The following is a 22,028-nucleotide window of genomic DNA, read 5'->3' as shown; positions in this document are numbered from 1 at the left end:
CTCAGGTCATGATCTCACAGTTTGTGAGTTCGAGCCCCACATCAGGCTCTGTGTTGACAGCTCAAAGCCTGGAGCCTGCTTGGGACTCTGTGTCTCCCTCTCTTTCTGCCCCTCCCCTGCTTGTATTCTGTCTCTCTCTCTCAAAAACAAATAAACATTAAAAGATTTTTAAACTTCTATCAGAATGTCTGTTATTAATTAAATACTGTATGGTTTCCCTTTAGTTCAACTTGTAATTGAATCTTACTACAAAAGCAAGAACGTAAGTTGTATATAACTTCTGCAAAACTGTCGGTTATGCTAAAAATTACAGCTCCAAAATTCAGGGAAGCTATTGGGATGCATGACAGGCCTTCACGTGAAATCAAAGTATTCCATCTTTGGAAAATCCATAAATAACTGAGGAAATTTTGTATATTAATAATTTCCCCTTTAAAACTCTCAAAACAATCTGCGCAGGAAAACAAAATCACAGAATTATTAAAGAAAATTGTTAACAATGTTTTCTCCGAGGGGTATATCATTTTTTATCATTATTGACAGAAATTTTAAAAAACCTATGTGACATCACAGCACACCATTCTGTTTGCCAGAGTACCAGTTATTGTAGCTATTTCTTAACTAAACATAATTGATTTAATAAGGAAAGACTGTTATTTAATGCCAATATGCTGAATGATATTGGCATCCAAATTCTTTGTAGTCTCTGTTTGCTAGCAGAGTAATGCTTTCATTTAGTGTGTCAAGCAATTGGAATAGAGGATATTCATCCCTTTCCTCAAGGTCTGCGGGAGATGTGTCGCGACCCAGACTGGATGCCAGTTAACAGGGGTTTTTGCCTCTTTCCCAGGAATAGAATGCAGAACCCTGCAAGAGATGAGCCTCACCCGTGACTATCTGCTGGGAAGTTCAGATTTTGATCTGGGCCACTGCTTTCTCAGAGAAACAATGCCCCTGCCTCCCAGCCATTTCCTACACTAAACCCCAATAGAAATGAAGTAGAAAAGGCACAAATACGGTGAACGGATAAACCTGGGCTAGAGAAATAGACCTGTCACTTACCAGCTGTGTTATCTTGGGCAAGTCCTTTAACAACTAAGCCTCAGTTTCCTCATCTATTAAAATGGGAATAATAACAAACACCTAAATATTTATGCACAGAGAAGCGTGAATGAATGAGACGTGTTTTCAAGCACAGCAGACCATAGTGTACTAGGGGCTAGGTACTGAAAAAGTGAATTCCTTTGTATAAACATCTAACAAAGGGGCTTGTTTCCACCATGAAAATAAACATCCCAAACTATGTTGAATGAAATCATACGCCCATCTTAAATTTATTCTCACTTTAGTTTTATTAAACACTGGATCTTTCTACAAAGTTGAAGTCATTATATTAAAGTGAATCAAGGCTAAATAGAATCTCTCTGATCCCTATTTCAATCTCTTAAAGTCCAAGGATTTTATCATATAGCCCGGTAGCTTTCAGCCTGAGGGATTTTGCTGCACAGGGGGGCCTTTGGCAATATCTGGAGACAACTTTGTGTGTCACAACAGAGGAAGTACCCCTGGCATCTGGTGAGAAGAGGGCAGGCGTGATGCTAAACATCCTCCAGTGCAAAGAACAGCTCCCCAAGCAAAGAATCATATGGCCCAAAGTTTCAATTGTGTCAAGTTTGCGAAAATATTCTCCAAACCATTTCCATTTAATTACTCAGCAAATAATTATTAAACAACTATGGTATACCAGGCACTATGCTGTATGCCAAAATAAACTGAAAAAAGAGAAATAGGTCCTGAATTCAGAGTTCAAGTCGTGGGGAAGACCAACAACTAAGTAAGCAATTAAACATATAATACAGGAATGTATTTTGATAGGTGAGAATACAAAGTCCCCACATTTCTAGAAAAAAACTATTGTCTTAGAGCCATGATAACAGAAAACCACAGAAGCAGTTATTGTAAACCTTTCTAATTAATCAATGACAATTCTATAGTCATGGAAACAAGTGAATCTAGATCAAGTTTTAAATGTATCTCATTGATCAGTGACGACTCACTTCAGGGAACGTGCCTCTGAAAGCCAGCCAGTCAGTGACAGCTCATGTTTTGAAAGTCAGCAGCCAGGTGAATGCATGCCGGGAAACTCACTACTAAAGTTGACATCATCCCATTACTGCCTGTGTAGCCAACTGCAACACAAAACATGTTTCTAAATCTTATGTCAACCCACTCCTGGGTCTGTAAGCAATTCAAAATATGCTTCTGTAACCAGTTCAAACCTGATGCTCAAAGCTCAGGGAAGATATTGGAAGTCATGCCAAATCCTAAAAAAAAAAAAAAAAAAAAAAAAAAAAAAAAAAAAAAAAAGCAAAGTATTGTGCCACTGAAAATATACACATAACTGTAAATCTTTTCTGTATTAACCACATCCCCTCTGAGTCTCCCAAAACACTTCTTATTGAAAAAAATAGCACAGGGGCGCCTGGATCGCTCAGTCGGTTGAGTTCGAGCCCCGCGTCGGGCTCTGTGCTGACAGCTCAGAGCCTGGAGCCTGTTTCGGATTCTGTGTCTCCCTCTCTCTGACCCTCCCCTGTTCATGCTCTGTCTCTCTCTGTCTCAAAAATAAATAAACATTAAAAAAATTTAAAAAAAAAAAGACAAAAATAGCACAAAGCCAAGGCTAGAATTGTTAACAATGTTTCCTTCTAGATTCAGTCTCTTTTTAACCTAAGACCCTTTGGTAAACCTGAAATACTCCCCACTACTCCAACCTTTCCCTTATAACCCCATTCTGATATATAACACTGCCCTCCACAACGCACCACACCTGAGGCCAGTTGAAAACTTCAGTTCTTGAAAGATTGGGCATCAGTACACTAAGCAAAAAATGGATGAGGAAAGGGAGATTGGTGGGTGGAGTCAGAGCTGTGAGATAGTTAACAGTCCAGATGAAAGAACAAGGAGGCTTCAATGTAGACAGAAGTACATGCATTCAGCATCCACGCTCCTTGGTGGTTTATTTCATCAAGCAATAAGGAATCGGGAGGAGTAAAGGAATCGCCACATGGCTCCCATATGGACCAGTGAGCGGCACCACTCACTGGGAGGCCAAAATGTGGAAGGAAGATGGTGTTTGAGGAAAAGACGAGAACAGTTTCAGATATATTGAATTAGAGGTTCTGGAGGACAAATTGGAGATATAAAGTAAGAAGGTGAATATTTAAGTATAATTCGAAGAAAAAAGTCTGGTTTACAGATTAGGATCTGGATCTGGATACAGATTAGGGAATTTTCACATATAGATTGTTATTTTTAATCAGCTTGTATATATCTCATTTACCAAATCACTATATACCTAATTTATGCATGAACCATGGTCTATCTGGGAATTTCAAACTGGGAATTTCTAATTGAGCAATAAGTCTCTTGACCATATTTCGAAAATTCCACACTACATTTCTCCTCAAAAGAACTACTGGACCTCTAAAAAAAATTCAGATGCAATCTAATGATATGCTTTCTGACTAGTTAGATGGCTCTTCTAAGAAGTAGCCACTTGAATGATAGTTCTGTGTCTTTTGTAAAATGTTGAAAATGTAGGGGCGCCTGGGTGGCGCAGTCGGTTAAGCGTCCGACTTCAGCCAGGTCAAGATCTCGCGGTCCGTGAGTTCGAGCCCCGCCTCGGGCTCTGGGCTGATGGCTCAGAACCTGGAGCCTGTTTCCGATTCTGTGTCTCCCTCTCTCTCTGCCCCTCCCCCGTTCATGCTCTGTCACTCTCTGTCCCAAAAATAAATAAAAGTTGAAAAAAAAAATTTAAAAAAATAAAAAAATAAATAAAATGTTGAAAATGTTATGTGCTCTGTTCTTATGCAATGAGCAATTGTGAGAAATTCCTTCTTAGGTTTTTATCTAGGAAAGATCGTATCTCTGAACGTTAAGAAATGGTAGCCCTCTGTACTGACAGTGCAGAGCCTGCTTGGGATTCTCTCTCTCCCTCTCTCTCTCTGCCCCTCCCCCACTTGTGCTCACTCTCTCTTCCTCTCTCTCTCAAAATAAATAAACAAACTTTTTTTAAAAACTTAAAAAAATAAATGGTAGCCCTATGGATATTTATAAGACATGATTGAGATAATAATAACTACATTTTATTAACCAACTATTTATCACACAATACTTGAAAACTCTCTACTTGAAATATGACTTATTCTTGAATTTTGTGACACCACACTCTCCCATATAAAGTCACTCTTTAATCTTCTTTATTGGCTCAACATAATGTCATACATTTATTTTATGTACATAAAGGATGAAAATACATCATTCTCTATCTGCATTAGTTTTCCACACAATTTGCTCCTTGCTCTATAAAATAAAAAAGTTCAGGAAAAAAAAATTTTCTAGACACTGAAACTAGAAAACATAGTTCAAATACAAATGCTGTTCCAAGCAGTTCTTTGTAAGTAAAAATAGTACAGTTTCAAAATACATGAAGCAAAAACTGATAGAACTATAATAAGTAGACAGATCTACAATTATAGCAAGAGATCTCAATATCTCTTTCTCAGTAACTGAAGTAACAAGTGGACGATCAGTGAGCATGTCTGTCTACAAGAGAACAGAAGAAAGGTCTCAAACTGATCATCTAAGATTCAAATTTGTGAGGAGCAAAGCAAAAGCTTTGCTCAAAGTAAACAAAAGAAAAAAATAGTAAGCAAAAGAAACAATAAATATCAGAGGCAAACTAAGAGAAGTGTACAATAGAAAAGAGGAAAACAATGTAGGAAATAAATAAAAACAAAATTTGGTTGTGGTAGAAAGATGGCCCACCAAGTTTCAGTCCCCTGGTCTACCCTGTCTACATAATCCCCTCTCTTCTAGTGTGGGCAAGAAATATGAGTAGGATAGAATACCTCTCCCAAGATTTTGTTACATATAAAGCAAAAGAGATTCTGAAGGTATAATTAAGCTCCTTAATCAGTTGACTTTGAGTTTACCAAAAAGGAAGTAAAAATCAGGTGAAGTGGCAGCAGGCCATGCTGGTTGAAGAAGTAAGATGCCATCTTGGGAAAGGAAGAGGCCATATGACAAGATTCTAGGGAGGCCTAGAGGAACTGAGAATGGTCCCTGGCTAACAACTAACAAGAAAACAAGGATCTCAGGCATACAGCCACAAGGAAATGAATTCTGCCAACATCTAGTTAGCTTGGAAGAGGATCCCAAGCCTCAGAAGATCAGAGTCCTGGTCAACACCTTGATTTCAGCCAGGTGGGACCTTGGGCAGATGACCAAGCTGTACCATGCCCAGACTTCTGACCCAAAGAAACTAGAAGATCCTGAATTTGTGTTGCTTTAGACCACTAAGTTGGTGGTCATTTGTAATGCAGCAACTAATACAATGGGTCTTTTAGAAGATCAATAAAATTGATAAACCTCTAGCCAGAGTGATCAGGAAAAAAGAGAAACAATACAAATTAAGAATATCATGAATAAAAAAGGTATAATCACTTAAAATCCTACTTATATTTTAAGGATAGTAAGGGGATATTATAAACAACTTTATGCCAATAAACTTGACAACTTAGACACAATGGAAAAATTCCTTTCAAGACACTATTAAAGCTCACCAAAGAAGAAAGAGGTAACTGATAGACCTGTATCTATTAAAGAAATTGAACTTGTACTTAAAACCATTCCCTCAAAGAAAACTACAGACATAACTAGCTTCTCTTGTGAATTCTAGCATATATTTAAGTGAGAAATAATATCAATTCTATACAAATTCTTCCAGAAAATTACAAAACAGGGAATGCTTTTTAACTCATTCTAGGAGTCCAGCAATACCCTGATATCAAATCTGGAAAAAGACACCCAAAGAAAGGAAACTATAGGCCAATATACCTCATAAACATCGACACAGAATTTCTACACAAATTATTAGCAAATCAAATCCAATAATCCAAACCAAATCCTATATATATCACACACACACCATAGCCAAGTGATTTTATCCCCAGGATTACAACATTGGTTTAAAATTTAAAAGACAATCAACAATCAACATAACCATATCAACAACAGGTGAGAAAACATGATAATCTTAATAGATACAGAAAAATCATTTGACAAAATCCAATTTCTATTCACGAATTTAAAAAACAAACAGCTGTGCGTGTGTGTATGTATGTGTGTAATCTTTCTTGGGTTTTGGTACCCATATATTTCCCAATTTGTAAAAGAATATAGAAACTTTTCTACTTTTTTCTACTCTAAAACTTTTTTTACTCTAAACAGCATTGGCTAAACCTCCTTAAGTGTTAACATAGAATCTCTCTGTGAAACGTCTGCACCTTCTGCGATATGTGGGGGGGAGAGGTGGATATTTGATAACTCTATTCTATGGTAATTGATCTCTTTATATTTTCTCTCTCTTCAGGAGTCAGTTTTGGGAAACTATATTTTCCTTAAGATTATCCAGTTTTTCCAGGTTTTCAAATAGGTTTACATAGATTTGAAAAACTTGAAATATTTAAGAAATTAAAAGGAGTAGCTTATGATTCTTTTGGTTTCCTAATAATCCTCATTACTTTTTCTTATTTTCCTCATTTACATTTTCTTTTCTTTTTTTTAAAATTAGTCACAGTGTGTCTATTTTACCTCTCCTCTACCCCACAAGAGCTATTGTTAGGCTTAATTATTATACTCTTGTTTTCTGTGTTCTAATTTCTTATTTTCCATTTTTAAAACATTAAGTCCTTATTTATACTTTCTTTACATTCACTTATTTTTTCTTATAATTTTGGTGGTTAAGGTTTAATTCATTGATTTTTTTTCTTCTTGCTTCTTAAATATTTAATGGTACAAATTATCCTCTGAATATTTCTTTAGCTATACATTATATATAATACATATTATATGTAAATCTATTTGTATTATATAGAAAATAAAATATAGGTAATATATCAAATATGTGTGAATATGTTCTGTTATATATAAATATATTACTGATATGTAAAATTTCAAAATAAAATATATATAGCCACTAAATAAATAAATACATTTATAAAATGTAAATAGGGGCGCCTGGGTGGCGCAGTCGGTTAAGCGTCCGACTTCAGCCAGGTCACGATCTCGCGGTCCGGGAGTTTGAGCCCCGCGTCAGGCTCTGGGCTGATGGCTCAGAGCCTGGAGCCTGTTTCCGATTCTGTGTCTCCCTCTCTCTCTGCCCCTCCCCCATTCATGCTCTGTCTCTCTCTGTCCCAAAAATAAATAAACGTTGAAAAAAAAAATTAAAAAAAAAAATGTAAATAGCTAATCTGGTGCAGCCACTCTACAGTATAGAGTTTCCTCAAAAAGTTTATAATAGAACTACCCTACAATCCAGCAATTGCACTGCTAGGTATCTACCCAAAGAATACAAATATATTCATTCAAAGGGATATATGCATCCTGAAGTTTATAGCAATGTTATCTACAATAGCTAAATTATGGAAACAGCCCAAGTGTCCATCGACTAATGAATGGAATAAGAAGACATGGTGCAGCGCCTAGGTGGCTCAGTCAGTTAAGCATCTGACTTCGGCTCAGGTCATGATCTCATGGTTCGTGAGTTTGAGCCCCGCATGGGGCTCAAATACAAATTAAGAATATCATGAATAAAAAAGGTATAATCACTTAAAATCTTACATATATTTTAAGGATAGTAAGGGGATATTATAAACAACTTTATGCCAATAAACTTGACGACTTAGACACAATGGAAAAATTCCTTTCAAGACACTATTAAAGCTCACCAAAGAAGAAAGAGGTAACTGGTAGACCTGGATAGAGGTAACTGATAGACCTGATAGAGCCTGGAGCCTGCTTCAGATTCTGTGTCTCCCTCCCTCTCTGCCCCTCCCCTGTCTATCTCTCCCTCAAAAATAGAGGGAGCCAAAACATAAGAGACTCTTAAAAACTGAGGACAAACTGAGGGTTGATGGGGGGTGGGAGGGAGGGTAGGGTGGGTGAGGGGTATTGAGGAAGGCACCTATCGGGATGAGCACAGGGTGCTGTATGGAAACCAATTTGACAATAAATTTCATATTAAAAACAAACAAACAAACAAACATTGGGGCGCCTGGGTGGCTCAGTTGGTTGAGCATCTGACTTTGGCTCAGGTCATGATCTCGCAGTTGACAAGTTCAAGCCCCGTGTCAGTCTCTGTGCTGACAGCTCAGAGCCTGGAGCCTGCTTCAGATTCTGTGTCTCCCTCTCTCTCTACCCCTTCCTTGCTCATGCTCTGTCTCTCTCTGTCTCAAAAATAAATAAACATTAAATAAATAAATAAACAAATATTTAAAAAAAGATGTGGTATATATATGCAACGGAATATTACTCAGCCATAAAATAGAATGAAATCTTGGCGTTTGCAATGACATGGATGAAGCTAGAGAGTATTATGCTAAGTGAAATAAGTCAATCAGAGAAAGACAAATACCATATGATTTTACTCATATGTGGAATTTAAGAAATAAAACAAATGAGCAAAGGGGAAGAGAGAGAGAGGCAAACCAAGAAGCCGACTCTTAACTACAGAGAACAAACTGATGGCTACCAGAGGGGAGATGGGTGGAGAGATGGATTAAATAACGTATGGGGATTAAGGAATGCACTTGTGATGAGTGCAGGGTGAAGTATGGAAGTGTTAAGTTACTATATTGTACCCTTGGACTAATATTACATTGTATGTTAACTAACTGGAATTTAAATGAAAACTTAAAAAATGTATATAGCATTTATAGCATTAAATATTTGTTTTAACACTAAATGTTTACATAGGTATATGAATATGTTGGAAATAATAATATATATATTAATAATAATTCCTAGATATTCTGTAATTCGATTTGGATTTTCTCTGATCCTAGAATTAATTGAGAAGGAATGTTTTATTTAGTTTCATTTTGTTTAAATCCAATAGGTTAGGGAACTTGGCTTTCTGGTTCTGTTATTAATTTCTGGTTTAAATGCATAATAATCAGAGAATATGGTATATACTATTTTAATTTTTTATTATTAAATGAGCATATAAAAATGTGTATTTTCTGTTTTTAATATACAGGTTTGATATACATCTATCAAACACAACTTATTAAACATATTATTTAGTCTTCTTTGCCCTTATTTAATTTTTATCTACTTCATCTATCACAGATAAAGAGAATTTATTTCAACTCTCTTACTATTGTTGTATTTCTATTTACTTTTGTATCTCCTAAATTTGCTTTATGAAATTTTCCTCCTTCCCAGGTTTTTGTTGAATTGGTAAATTCACTACTTTCTATATCTGTCTTCGGCTAATTTGGGAGCTATAGATTTTCTGTCCTTTTTATTGATTTCCCTAAGTTTTATTTTTTAAAATGTTTATTTATTTTGAGAGAGAGAGAGCCCAAGCCCATGTGCAAATGGGGGAAGGGTGGAAAGAGAGAATCCCAAGCAGGCTTTGTGTTGTCAGTGTGGAGCCTGAAGTGGGGCTTAGTCTTCTGAACCTTGAGAACATGACCTACGCTGAAATCAAGAATCAGACGCTCAACTGATTGAGCCACCCAGGCACCCCTTGATTTCCTTAAGTTTAAAAAAGTATACTTATAGAAGTTTCTAACAATACATTAATTCTCTATTGCTGAATAACAGATTACCACAAATGTAATGTTTTACTTCAATATAGTAGCTCCCACTTCTGGAGGCCAGAAATGTGGCATGGCCCAACTGCATTCTTTGCTTAGGATCTCACAAGCCAAAATCAAGATACCAACCAGGTGTGGCTCTTGTTTGGGGATCTTAGGGAAGAATCTGCTCCCAAGCTCATTCAGGCTGTTGACCAATTTCAGTTCATTGTGATGGTGAAACTGAGGTCCCCACTTCCTTGTTGGCTCTCAGTGAGAGCTTCTCACAGCTCCTAGAACCTGCATTCCTTGTTAAGTGGACCCTTCCTTTAATCCAGCAACAGCACACTGAATCCCCCTTGTGCTTCTGATCTCTCTGATTTCCTCTTCTACTGCCAACCAGAGAAAGCTCTCTGAATTAAGGAACCATGTGATTAGATCGGGCCCCACCTAGGTAATCCCCCTGTCTTGAGATCAACACTACCACAGCCATAACTCCATCAGAGAGTATTACTCAGCATATTCACAGCTTCCAGGAATTAAGGAGGGATATCTCTGGAGAACTGTTTTAGAATGTCTGCCTATGACAAAGAACATCTACATTTATTCCATATTTGTGATCTCCCTCTAAACACGATTACACTCTTAGCCCATCAAACCCATTTAGACCCCCTCCTTTACTGTTATTTTTGTTTTCCAGAATATTATTTTACCTGTTTTGTTGTTGTTAAACACATAAACCTAAGTCTGACATTATTTTACAGACCATATTCACATTTACTGACTTCCTTAATAAGTTTCCTGTGGTTTCTTCTTAAGAGTTTTCTTCTAAAGTACATCCTGTAAGTTTTCTGGGATGGGTCTGTGAGTAGACACTCTAAAAGCTTGTGCATCTGGAATGTCTTAAATGTACTTCTAAGGTCATTTAGCCCCATATTAGTTTCAGGTTGACAAATATTTTCCCTCAGCATGATGGAAGCATTATTGTTTTCTCAAGCCATGGCTGAATGAAAGTTTTGTTGCTCTGCTAAACAAAAGTTTTCATCTGTGTTGTTTTACCAACTTGGCTGTCCTAGTGATCTATATTTAGGATAGCTCATTCTGATATTTTTTCCCTGTTAATAACAAGGAAAAGAATTATCTACTAAATTTATTGTTTCTCCGTCCTTGATAGGAGGATTGTATAAGGCTCATTTCACCAATTTGACTGCAATTATGTCACTGGCTTTGAAACAGTAAGGAGATTCAAGAAAAGCTCACTCATAGAACAGTCTTTTTCAAGTCATTATTATTCTCAAACTTCATCATTTCTTGACTTTCAGGAAAGCATATTTTTTTGCCAGAATGTTCAGAAATTGTAGAACATTTCATTGAAAATCAGAAACATCTGTAGGCAATATTCTTTTCATTCCATGTACATTTTTTCTGTTTCCCAGGGAAAAAGTAGAGAAAACATTTAACAAAATTCTCCTTGAAGTAGGAACTTCTTGTAATACTTATTTCCCATCAAATATTAATAGTTTCTCACTTTTAAAAAGATAGAACATTAAAAGTCAAATAACTTGCTGTGAAGAGAGTTGCCAGAAGAGACAAGAATGAACTGAATGCTGCCTTTCCATGGGACTCTGTTTCGACAGAACAACTTTCTGTATGGTTTAAGTTCACAAGTCTTATTTTCTTTTTAATTTTTTTTAATGTTTATTTATTCTTGAGAGAGAGAGAGAGAGAGAGAGGGAGAGGCAGAGCACGAATGGTGGAGGGACAGAGAGAGAGGTAGACAGAGAATTTGAAGCAGTCTCCAGGCTCTAAGCTGTCAGCACAGAACCTGACACAGGGTTCAAATTCAGAAAGTGAGAGATCATGACTTGAGCCAAAGTTGGAGGCTTAACCAACTGAGCCACCCAGGCATCCCAGTTGACAAGTCTTATTAAGAGGAGACAGTGAAATTTGCGATTTCCTAGAGATAAAAATTATAGTAAGACAAAAAACTCCTGACACCACAATCTTTACTGGGATTATTTAAAGCAATATACCTTCCCAAGATCAGTTTCTTATGAAACATGAAGTTCTGAATTTTAACACCATCCCTAAAGGACATCAGCTACCTATTTGCTTAAATCCAGTATGTTAGGATCTCAAAAAAGGGTGGGAATTTGAGGAAGCATGAGAATTGTAGGAAACGAGGATGATGTTGAAAGTGCGTAGTAATTTTCAGCATCAAAATATGCAAGAAAATAATCAGGATTAAACTAAAAAACTGTTCGTTATAACCTAATGATAATCTTAGCATTTGAATGGATATTTAAACACTGATGAAAAAACTCGAGGGGCGCCTGGGTGGCTCAATCTGTTAAACTTCCGACTCTTGATTTGGCTCAGGTCATGATCTCATGTATGGGATCAATCTCTCCCATACATACATACGTTTGGGATTCTCTCTCTCTCTCTGCTCTCCACCTCTCTCAAAATAAATAAATAAACTTTAAAAAAAATGAAATTCAAGACAACACAAAGAAATGGGAAGACATTCCATGCTCATGGGTTAGAAGAATAAATATTGTTAAAATGTCTATACTACCCAAAACAATCTACACATTTTATACAATCCTTATCAAAATACCAACAGTGTATTTCACAGAACTAAAGCAAAAAATTCTAAAATTTGTGTGGAACCACAAAAGACCTTGAATAGCCAAAGCAATCTTGAGAAAGAAAAACAAAACTGGTGGTATCACAATTCCAGATTTCAAATTATATTACAAAGTGTAGTAATTAAAACAGCATGTACTGGCATCAAAATAGACATATAGTTCGGTGGAACACAACAGAAAACCCAGAAATAAACCCACAATTATATGGTCAATTAATCTTTTGCAAAGGAGGAATAAATATACAATAGGAAAAAGTCTCTTCAACAAATGGTGTTAGAAAAACTGGACAACTGCATGCAAAAGAATGAAACTGGACCACTTCCTTTCACCATACACAAAAATAAACTCAAAATGTACCTAAGTGTGAGCCAGAAACCATAAAAACCCTGAAGGGAGCACAGGCAATAATCTCTCTAACATCACAACAGCAGCAACATATTTCTAGGTATGTCTCCTGAGGGAAGAGAAATAAAAGCAAGGTTAAACTATTGGGAATACATCAAAATAAAAAGTTTCTGCACAGCATAGGAAACCACCAACAAAACTAAAAGACAACCCACTGAATGGAAGACGATATTTGAAAATGACATATCTGATAAAGGGTTAGTATCCAAAATATGTAAAGAACTGATACAAGGGAACAACAAAAACGAGCGATAATAATTCAATTAAAAATGAGATGAACAGACATTTCTCCAAAGAAGATATACAGATGGTCAAGAACACATTAAAAGATGCTCAACATTACCCTTTATCACGGAAATACAAATCAAAACTGCAATGAGCTATCTCCTCACACCTGTCAGAATGGCTGAAATCAAAAACAAAAAACAACTAGTGTTGGCAAGGAGAAAAAGGAACACCCCCCCTTGCACTATTGATGGGAATGCAAACTGGTGCAGCCAGTGTGAAAGACAGTATGGAGTTACTGCAAAAAGTTACAAATAGAACTACCCTATGATCCAGTAATTGCACTACTGGGTATTTATTCAAAGAATACAAAAACACTAACGTGAAGGGATGTGTGCACCCCTATGTTTACTGCAGCGTTATTTACAAAGGCCACACTGTGAGCAGCCCAAGGATCCATCGATAGATGAATGGATAAAGAACAGGTGGTATATGTGTGCAATGGAATATTATTCACCCATAAAAAAGAATGAAATCTTGCCATTTGCAACGATATGGACGGAGCTAGAGTATTATGCTAACTGAAGTCAGTCAGTCAGAGAAAGACAAATATCATATGATTTCATTCATATGTGGAATTTAAGAAACAAAACAAATGAGCAAAGGGAAGAAAAAGACAAAACAAGAAACAGACTCTGAACTATAGAGAACAAACTGGTGGTTACCAGCAGGGAGGTTGGGGGGTGGGGGGATGGTCCAAATAGGTGATGGGGATTAAGAAGTACACTTGTTGTGATGAGCATGAGGTGATGTATGGAAGTGTTGAATCACTATATTGTACACCTGATACTAATATAATATTGTATGTTAAGTATACTGGAACTAAAAGAAAATGAAATGAAAACAAAATGAAATCCTGCCATTTGCAACAACCTGGATACAGCTAGAGAGTATAAGGCTAAGTGAAATACATCAGAGAAAGACAAATACCAGATGATCTCACTCATATGTGGAATTTAAGAAACAAAACAAATGAGCAAAGGTGGGGGGGGGGTGGGGGGGTGAGAAAGAGACAAAGAAACAGACTCTTAACTACAGAGAACAAACTGATGGTTACCAGAAAGGAGGTAGGTGAGGAGATAGGAGAAACAGTAGAAGATTAAAGAGCACACTTATCATGATGAAAAAATAAAATGATTTTTAAAATGCTCTTCAGTGGCGATAACCAGGTGGATAGTGTTTTAAGAAACTTCCTATTGTAGAAAAGTTTCAGCTAATATAGTCCCCAATATACTTACACCAAAATTCCCTGTAGAATACCACATAGAGATTCACAAAAATGCAAAAAGCCATGACTACTGTGAAAATCAATGGAAGAGGATCAAGCGTTTTCAAGAATCAGGGGGAAATTCCCACAGTGTCTAAAGCTGATGAGTTGATTTGAAAGAACAAATGTGTGGCCACCTCACCTGAAAACAACACGGCGCATCCAATGAGAAAATAGGCAAAAAGGGGTTCAGGTGTGGTTTCACTGTTAACTTCTAACACAAGGACAGAGGTTTTACTCTATACAGAAAATATGTAAACACCCACTAGCGTTTTCAAAGATAGCTAAGGATCCTGACCATCCATCAGTTCAAGGAAGTTTGAACGTTTATTTATTTTTGGGACAGAGAGAGACAGAGCATGAACGGGGGAGGGGCAGAGAGAGAGGGAGACACAGAATCGGAAACAGGCTCCAGGCTCTGAGCCATCAGCCCAGAGCCTGACGCGGGGCTCGAACTCACGGACCGTGAGATCGTGACCTGGCTGAAGTCGGACGCTTAACCGACTGCACCACCCAGGCGCCCCAAGTTCAAGGAAGTTTGATGTGACAGCAGGTATGATCCTAAAGTTAGCAAAAAAGTAAAATGTTGTGTACATCGAAACAAAATTCTCTAAGGAAGGCTTCATGAAGATGGATATACTACCTTTCTGTAAGTCTAACAGTCGGTGTCTCCTCTAGTACTGGGAGATATTATTGCTGAATGCAACAGAACGTGACTGAGGTAATGTTATCTGAACTAACCATCAATATCCTTAAAGACTGGGTCACTCTCAGCATTTTAAGATGAGAGATATTTGGGAACTGATTCCAATGGAGAAAGGAATATAATCATTTTACCTATTTAATCCTCAATTTAGGGCACAAGCTCAGCAAGTAGACTTCCAGACAGAGTTCACTCAACTGTCTTCCTAACTTCTCTCTTCTGTCTGGGATGTATAGTTGAATTGATATAAGCTGGGTGTGCAAAAGTTATGATTCCGCTGATTGTCCCTTCTGGAGCTTAGGAATTCCTGAATTCCTGGAACCGTGTCTGGAGGGGGAAAAGGGAGAAGAGACAGCTGGTGGCATGACACTCTGGGATACGTAGTCACCTAATGGAATATATTTTAATGTTAACTGAAACAGGCTGAGTTCTGCTGGCACTAGATGTCGTGAGATGTTTCATGTTTTCCAAGGCCTGACCCACAGGTCACCTGGGGTGCTGGTTAAATGTAGGGATTTCTTTGCCTCACCCTAAATCCATGGATCTTGGAGGAAGTGATTCAATGATTCTCCAGAAAGTCACAGATTCGCAAAACTCAGAAAAGCTGGCATACTTTTGCTTACCATTTATTATAGCAAACAATACAGGTTAAAATGAGCAAAGAGAAAGGCACACAAAGGGCAGAGTTCAAGACAGAACAGGTGCGAGATTCCGGTTGACCTCACCCAGTGGAGTCATACCAACAGTGCTTCATTCTCCCAGGGGCAATGTGTGGCTGCATACTCTACTGCCAACGAGGGAAGCGTAGCTGAGCCTTAATGTGGTGGAGTCAACCATGTAAGCATGGAGTGCCCACGTGACTGACTTTCGTTTCTCAGTCTCCAGCACCTCCAGGGGTGAAACTGATATAGTGTGGCCCAAAGCCCCCCCTATAAATCACCATTAGCATAAGTTATCTAACATGAGGAATTGGAAGGGGTGCCAAGAAGGAAGGGGAGGAGGAAGAGGAGGAAGAAGAAGGATAATTGTCTAAACAGATATCAAAACCGTAAAAATAATACATTACTGTGGGTTTGGTATAGGAATAAACATCCTAGAAAATTCACATACATGTGAAAACTTGGTTTATGACAAAGCTCTGCCATTGCAGATCAACAGAGAAAGGTGGGATTTTTTTTTCTATAAAAAAGCAGACAACGTCCGCAGATTCCTATCTCCCACTATCAATAAGAATTATTTCCAAGTAGATTAAAAACTTAAATGTGTAGGCAGAATTTAGAAACTTTAATAATAAAAAAATAGAAAAATACTTATAACGTTTTGCTATTAGGAAGGATTTCTCAGGTAAGTTATGAAGGACATTTCTTAGTCTAATCATAAAAGAAAAAAGAGTAAATTCAGCTATAGTATAATTAAGAACTGCTATTTATGAAAAGGTAGCATTCATAAAAGAGAAAGACTGGCCTCAAACTGGACGAAAAACAATATATTGCAATTCACATATGTGAAGGATTAATATCCAGCTATCTGAGGAATTTCTGTAAAACAGTAAGAAAAAAAATAAAGAACCAGTAGTAAAATGGGCAACTGATAAAAATGAGCATTATACAAAATAAGAAAACAATAATGGCAAATAAATATATAAAAAGATGCTCAACATTCTTAGTAACCAATAATATGCAAATTAAGACCACAATGATATACCTGTTACAATAGATTAGTAAAAATTAATTCTAATAACAATTGTTGACTAGTATATGAAGTAATGGAAGTTAACCTACTGCTGATGAGTGAACTACATTTGGAAAACAATTTGTATGTTCGTATATCCTATGTCCCAGCAATTCTACTCACAGATGAGTTCCCTAGAGATCTCTGTACATGTGTGTCAGGAGAAATAAACAAGAATGTTCATAGAAATATTGTTTATAGGACCAAGAAATGTAAAGCAATCCAAGTGTCCATTGACAAGAAAATGAATAACTAAATTGTCCCATGTTCATAGAAATGAACAGTAAACTATTGTTTAAATGAATGAATTACAGCCTATCACAACGTGGATGAATCTTAAAAGTATAACATGAAGTATAACATCAATTACATAAGATTGTATATAATATAATGCCATTATAATCTAGGTAAAAAGAATCACACATAACCAATCAATATTTTGTTGGGAGACACATATATGTATTATGCATATATATAAAATGATTATAATACAACTATCTTTTTTTACAAAATAAAAGAACATAAAATGAAATATATAAAAATATATAAAATATGTAAATTATATATAATTTATATATATATCATTTCAAATACAAAATATATTAATATAAATATTTATATGTATAACATATATAAATTATTATCCATGATAACTGAGAAGGAAAGAACATAAAAGTAAACACAGAAGTGTTGTTTTACTTCTTGAGTATGGTGATAAGTTCATGAGTAATGTTTTTTTATGATTCCTCAACTTTACGTACATATTAGATATGTTATTTCATAGGTATTAGCAAGTGTTATATAATGCAATACTTCTTTTGCAATTGCAAAAAAAGGAGCCTTGGAAAAGAATTGGGAACAGCATATATAATCGGCTTTTTTGTTTTAAAGAGGAACAGAGAAATGATGCAAAAACTATGGGGCTTATGAAGTGAAAGGCAAGTTTTGTCTTAAGATGGGAGATATCACAGCATATTTTTAAGCCAATGGGATTAAGCTAGTTGAGAGGGGAACAGTGACAATTGCAAATCAAAATCCTTAAGTAGATTAGAGGGAAAGAGATCTAGTCAACTGGTAAAAAGGTGGAGAAACTCAAAATATAGAAAAAAAAGTAGGAGCAGAATACGTGGGTATGGCTGATAGAAGGGGTATTGTTAAGGGTCTCTTCTCATTTAGGTCCATTTTTTATGAGAAATAAGAATTAAGGTCATCAGGTAAGAGTAAGGAAGGGTAGGTTGTGACGGGGAATTGAAATAAAGAAAGTATGGGAGAGTTATCTTGCCAAATAGGAGAACAAATTAACTTTGTAAATATATTAGGATTGTTGGGCATCACAAATCTCTTGAGGTTTATAACTATAAAAGCGAAATGAGATCAGTCAGCACCATTGAGTCTTTGTCTAGTCAAATTCAGCTGCTCTGTTACAGGAACAAAACTGCATTTAACCAAAAGTGGGGTTTTTCCAGGAGGACAATTTTTTTTTTTTTTTAATAAAAGAAAGGGCAGGGGCGCCTGGGTGGCGCAGTCGGTTAAGCGTCCGACTTCAGCCAGGTCACGATCTCGCGGTCCGTGAGTTCGAGCCCCGCGTCAGGCTCCGGGCTGATGGCTCAGAGCCTGGAGCCTGTTTCCGATTCTGTGTCTCCCTCTCTCTCTGCCCTCCCCCGTTCATGCTCTGTCTCTCTCTGTCCCAAAAATAAATAAACTTTGAAAAAAAAAATAAAAAAAATAAAATAAAAGAAAGGGCAAGGACAAGATGTGGTTTATATATACAATGGAATACTATTTGGCAATGAGAAAGAATGAAATCTGGTCATTGCAGCAATGTGGATGGAACTGGAAGGTATTATGCTAAGTGAAGTAAGTCAGGCAGAGGAAGATACATGTTTTCACTCATATGTGGATCCTGAGAAACTTAACAGAAGACCAGGGGGTAGGGGAAGGGGGGAAAAAGTCACAGAGAGGGAGAGAGGCAAACCATAAGAGTCTCTTAAATACTGAGAACAAACTGAGGGTTGATGGGGGGTGGGGGAGAGAGGAAAGTGGGTGATGGGCATTGAGGAGGGCACCTGTTGGGATGAGCACTGGGTGTAGTATGGAAACCAATTTGACAATAAATTATATTTAATATACAAAAAGGCAAGGACAAGTGTAAATGCAAAATAATTAATTAAAATAATGGACTATGGAATCTAAAATAGGTAAGGAGAGTAGTGAGGACCCAGAGAATGATGAAGGATGGCAAAAGTTGGCAGGTTAATAAATGGAGGTTTATTCAGTAAATAACGTTGGAATAACTGATTTTCCATTTCAAGGAGGTAGTAGAATCCCTAGTAGTACCCCTAATTCCCTCATTACACCAAAATAAATTCCAAATGTAGTGATTCTAAAAGTATATATATATATATACTTTTATATATATATATAAACAAACAATAAAAAGAATATATAACAATTATTTTAATTTGGGAAAGGCCTTTCTAAGTATATCATTAAAGGAAATGTTTGATAAATATGAGTACAGGAAAACTAAAAGTTTATGTATTACAAAAATATGGAAGTTTGTATATGTATGTATGTCATTCCTACTAATCAATAGATAGCCAAATAAAAAAATCGATCATTGACCAAGATATTAATAAGCAATATACAAAAGAAGAAATATAAAAGTTAGAAATATCTGAGAAGATAATCAACCTCACCAGAAACCAAAGAATACAAATTAAACTTAAAAGCAAATGATAAACTGGGGATAACATCATTAATATATAAAGACCTTAGAAATAAAATTAAAAAAAAAAACAACAACTAGGAACAGCACAAGAAATACACAAAAATGTGAATAACTAATTTACAAAAGAGGAAATATAATTAGATATTTATGAAAATATTTAACCTCATTTTTAATCAAGTCAATACACATTAAAACAATTAGGTATTTATTCATTTATCATCTTTGGACAGATTTTCTTTTTAATGAAGAGATTCCATGCCTAGAAAGCAGTGGGAAATGGTCATTCTTGTGAATTACTGATTAGGCTATAATTATTACATACTGTATAATTAGGCTGATGTAGTGATTTGATAATAAGATCAAAATTTTATATAACATTTGACCCAGTAATTCTACTTTAAGAAATTTAACCTTAGGAAATAAACATGAGTGTGAGTATAAAGGTATCTGTAAGCAGCATTGTATGTAATGGATGGGGTTGGGAGGAGAGTTGGTGAAAAATCTAGCAGGTCCAAACTTTCTCCCCCACAAACTTGGAAATAAATAAAATAAGAAAATTAAGTACATCAATAAGATGGAGAACAATGAAGCCATGAAATCCATGATATAGAGGAATATTCAATGACATGGAGAAAAGTTCACAATATGTTGTGAATTTGAAAATTGGATTATAATATATATAATATAGTCTAATTCAAGTTTAAAAAAAAAGATGCACACACACTGAAAAAGACTGGAAAGGCATAAGCAAATGGTAATTGTGATTATCTGGATGCTGGGAGTAGTATGAAAAATTTCTCATTTTCTTTATATTTTTCTCTGTTCAAATTTTTATAAAAATCATATTGTTCTAAGCAGAAAAAATAGCTATTACCACTATAAATGAGTGGATACAGCTACTTTTTCTTCTTCCCTTTATTCATAACCACAGTAAAAGTAATGTTAAAATGTGTTCCAATGGCACCTGTCTGGTTCAGTCAGTGGAGCATGTGACCCTTGATCTCAGGGTTGTGGGTTCGAGCCCCACGTTAGGTGCAGACATTACTTAAATAAATAAATAAATCTTTTTTAAAAACACGTGTTCCGGGGCGCCTGGGTGGCGCAGTCAGTTAAGCGCCCGACTTCAGCCAGGTCACGATCTCGCGGTCCGGGAGTTCGAGCCCCGCATCGGGCTCTGGGCTGATGGCTCAGAGCCTGGAGCCTGTTTCCGATTCTGTGTCTCCCTCTCTCTCTGCCCCTCCCCCGTTCATGCTCTGTCTCTCTCTGTCCCAAAAAAAATAAATAAACGTTGAAAAAAAAATTTTAATAAATAAAAAACACGTGTTCCCTTTTTTTTTTTCTGCTCAGGTCTTCTGTGATTGAGTACACCCAATTATCATTATATTATGATGAAATAAGTCCATACAGGATTTACTTGTGTAAAGCAGCTTTCTAAAATGACAGTGAGAGATCCTCGCTGAGAGAATAAATTCTTGAGAAGATGGACTGGTTTTTCAAATACAAAATTAGAGGTTCTGGGAAGCATAAAAGTCTTCTCTTTACATTGGCTACATATGAATTCTTCCTTTTAATACTGTATTCCATGTAGGAATGAAAAAAAGAGCATCAGATATCCATTTGGCAGCAGGAAACTGCAGTGATGATGTCTTTGCAACTGTTTTATCCTATTGACTTACCATGTAATCAGGGAACATTTCCAGATAAAAGTCTATTTGAGAACACTGAGATAAGCCCCAAATATATAGAAGCTATTCTATTTTACATCCTATCTTAAATAAATTTGTAGAAAACAATCCTTAGATGTTCTCACATACGCAGTGAGGTTACAGTCCAAATGCATCAGACCTTTTCTCAGGCAATGTGTCTGCTTTATCCAGGGATAAGTTAGTTCTAAATGTGTAATTGTCACCATGAAAGTCCTAATAGAAAATAAAATGCAGCAAATTCCACATTAGTCACAGCCTTCCATGGTGATAGGAAAAGAAACTTTTCGAAAACCTGAAGCACCTGGCAAGTGTGTGTGGGGTAGCAAACAAAAGAGGCAGGAGAGTTGATGAAGAATAGGAAGAGAATGTATTTTTTCAAAATCAGTCACCATTAAACCTCAACAAAAAAAAGAAGGAGAAGCAAGAAAAGCATAGAAAACATTAATTTATTTTACAATGATAGTAGATAAAAAGATAAAAATAGTATCACAATTCCTGATGTCAGCACTCTTCAAAAAATACAACCCCCAGGAAAAAAATTAAAAAAACAATTGCATTCATAATTGCACCAAAAGGAATAAAATATCTAGGATAAACTGAACCAAGGAGGTGTACTCCAAAAACCATATAATACCAATGAAAGAAATTGAAGATGATACAAACAAATGGAAAGATAGTCCATGCTCATGTGCTGAAACAATGAGTATCGTTAAAGTGTTCATACTATCAAAATACTTTGGTATTTGCTATCTGAAAATAATCTACAGATCCAATTTACTTCCTATTAAAATGCCAACAGCATTTTTCACAGAACTTGAAAAAATTAATACTAAAATTTGTATGGAATCATAAAAAACCCTGAACAGCCAAAGTATTCTTGAGAAAGAACAAAAGTAGGGGTATCA

The sequence above is a fragment of the Leopardus geoffroyi genome, chromosome B4, assembly GCF_018350155.1.
Source record: "Leopardus geoffroyi isolate Oge1 chromosome B4, O.geoffroyi_Oge1_pat1.0, whole genome shotgun sequence".
Lineage (NCBI taxonomy): Eukaryota > Metazoa > Chordata > Mammalia > Carnivora > Felidae > Leopardus > Leopardus geoffroyi.
This window is presented reverse-complemented; position numbering follows the sequence as displayed.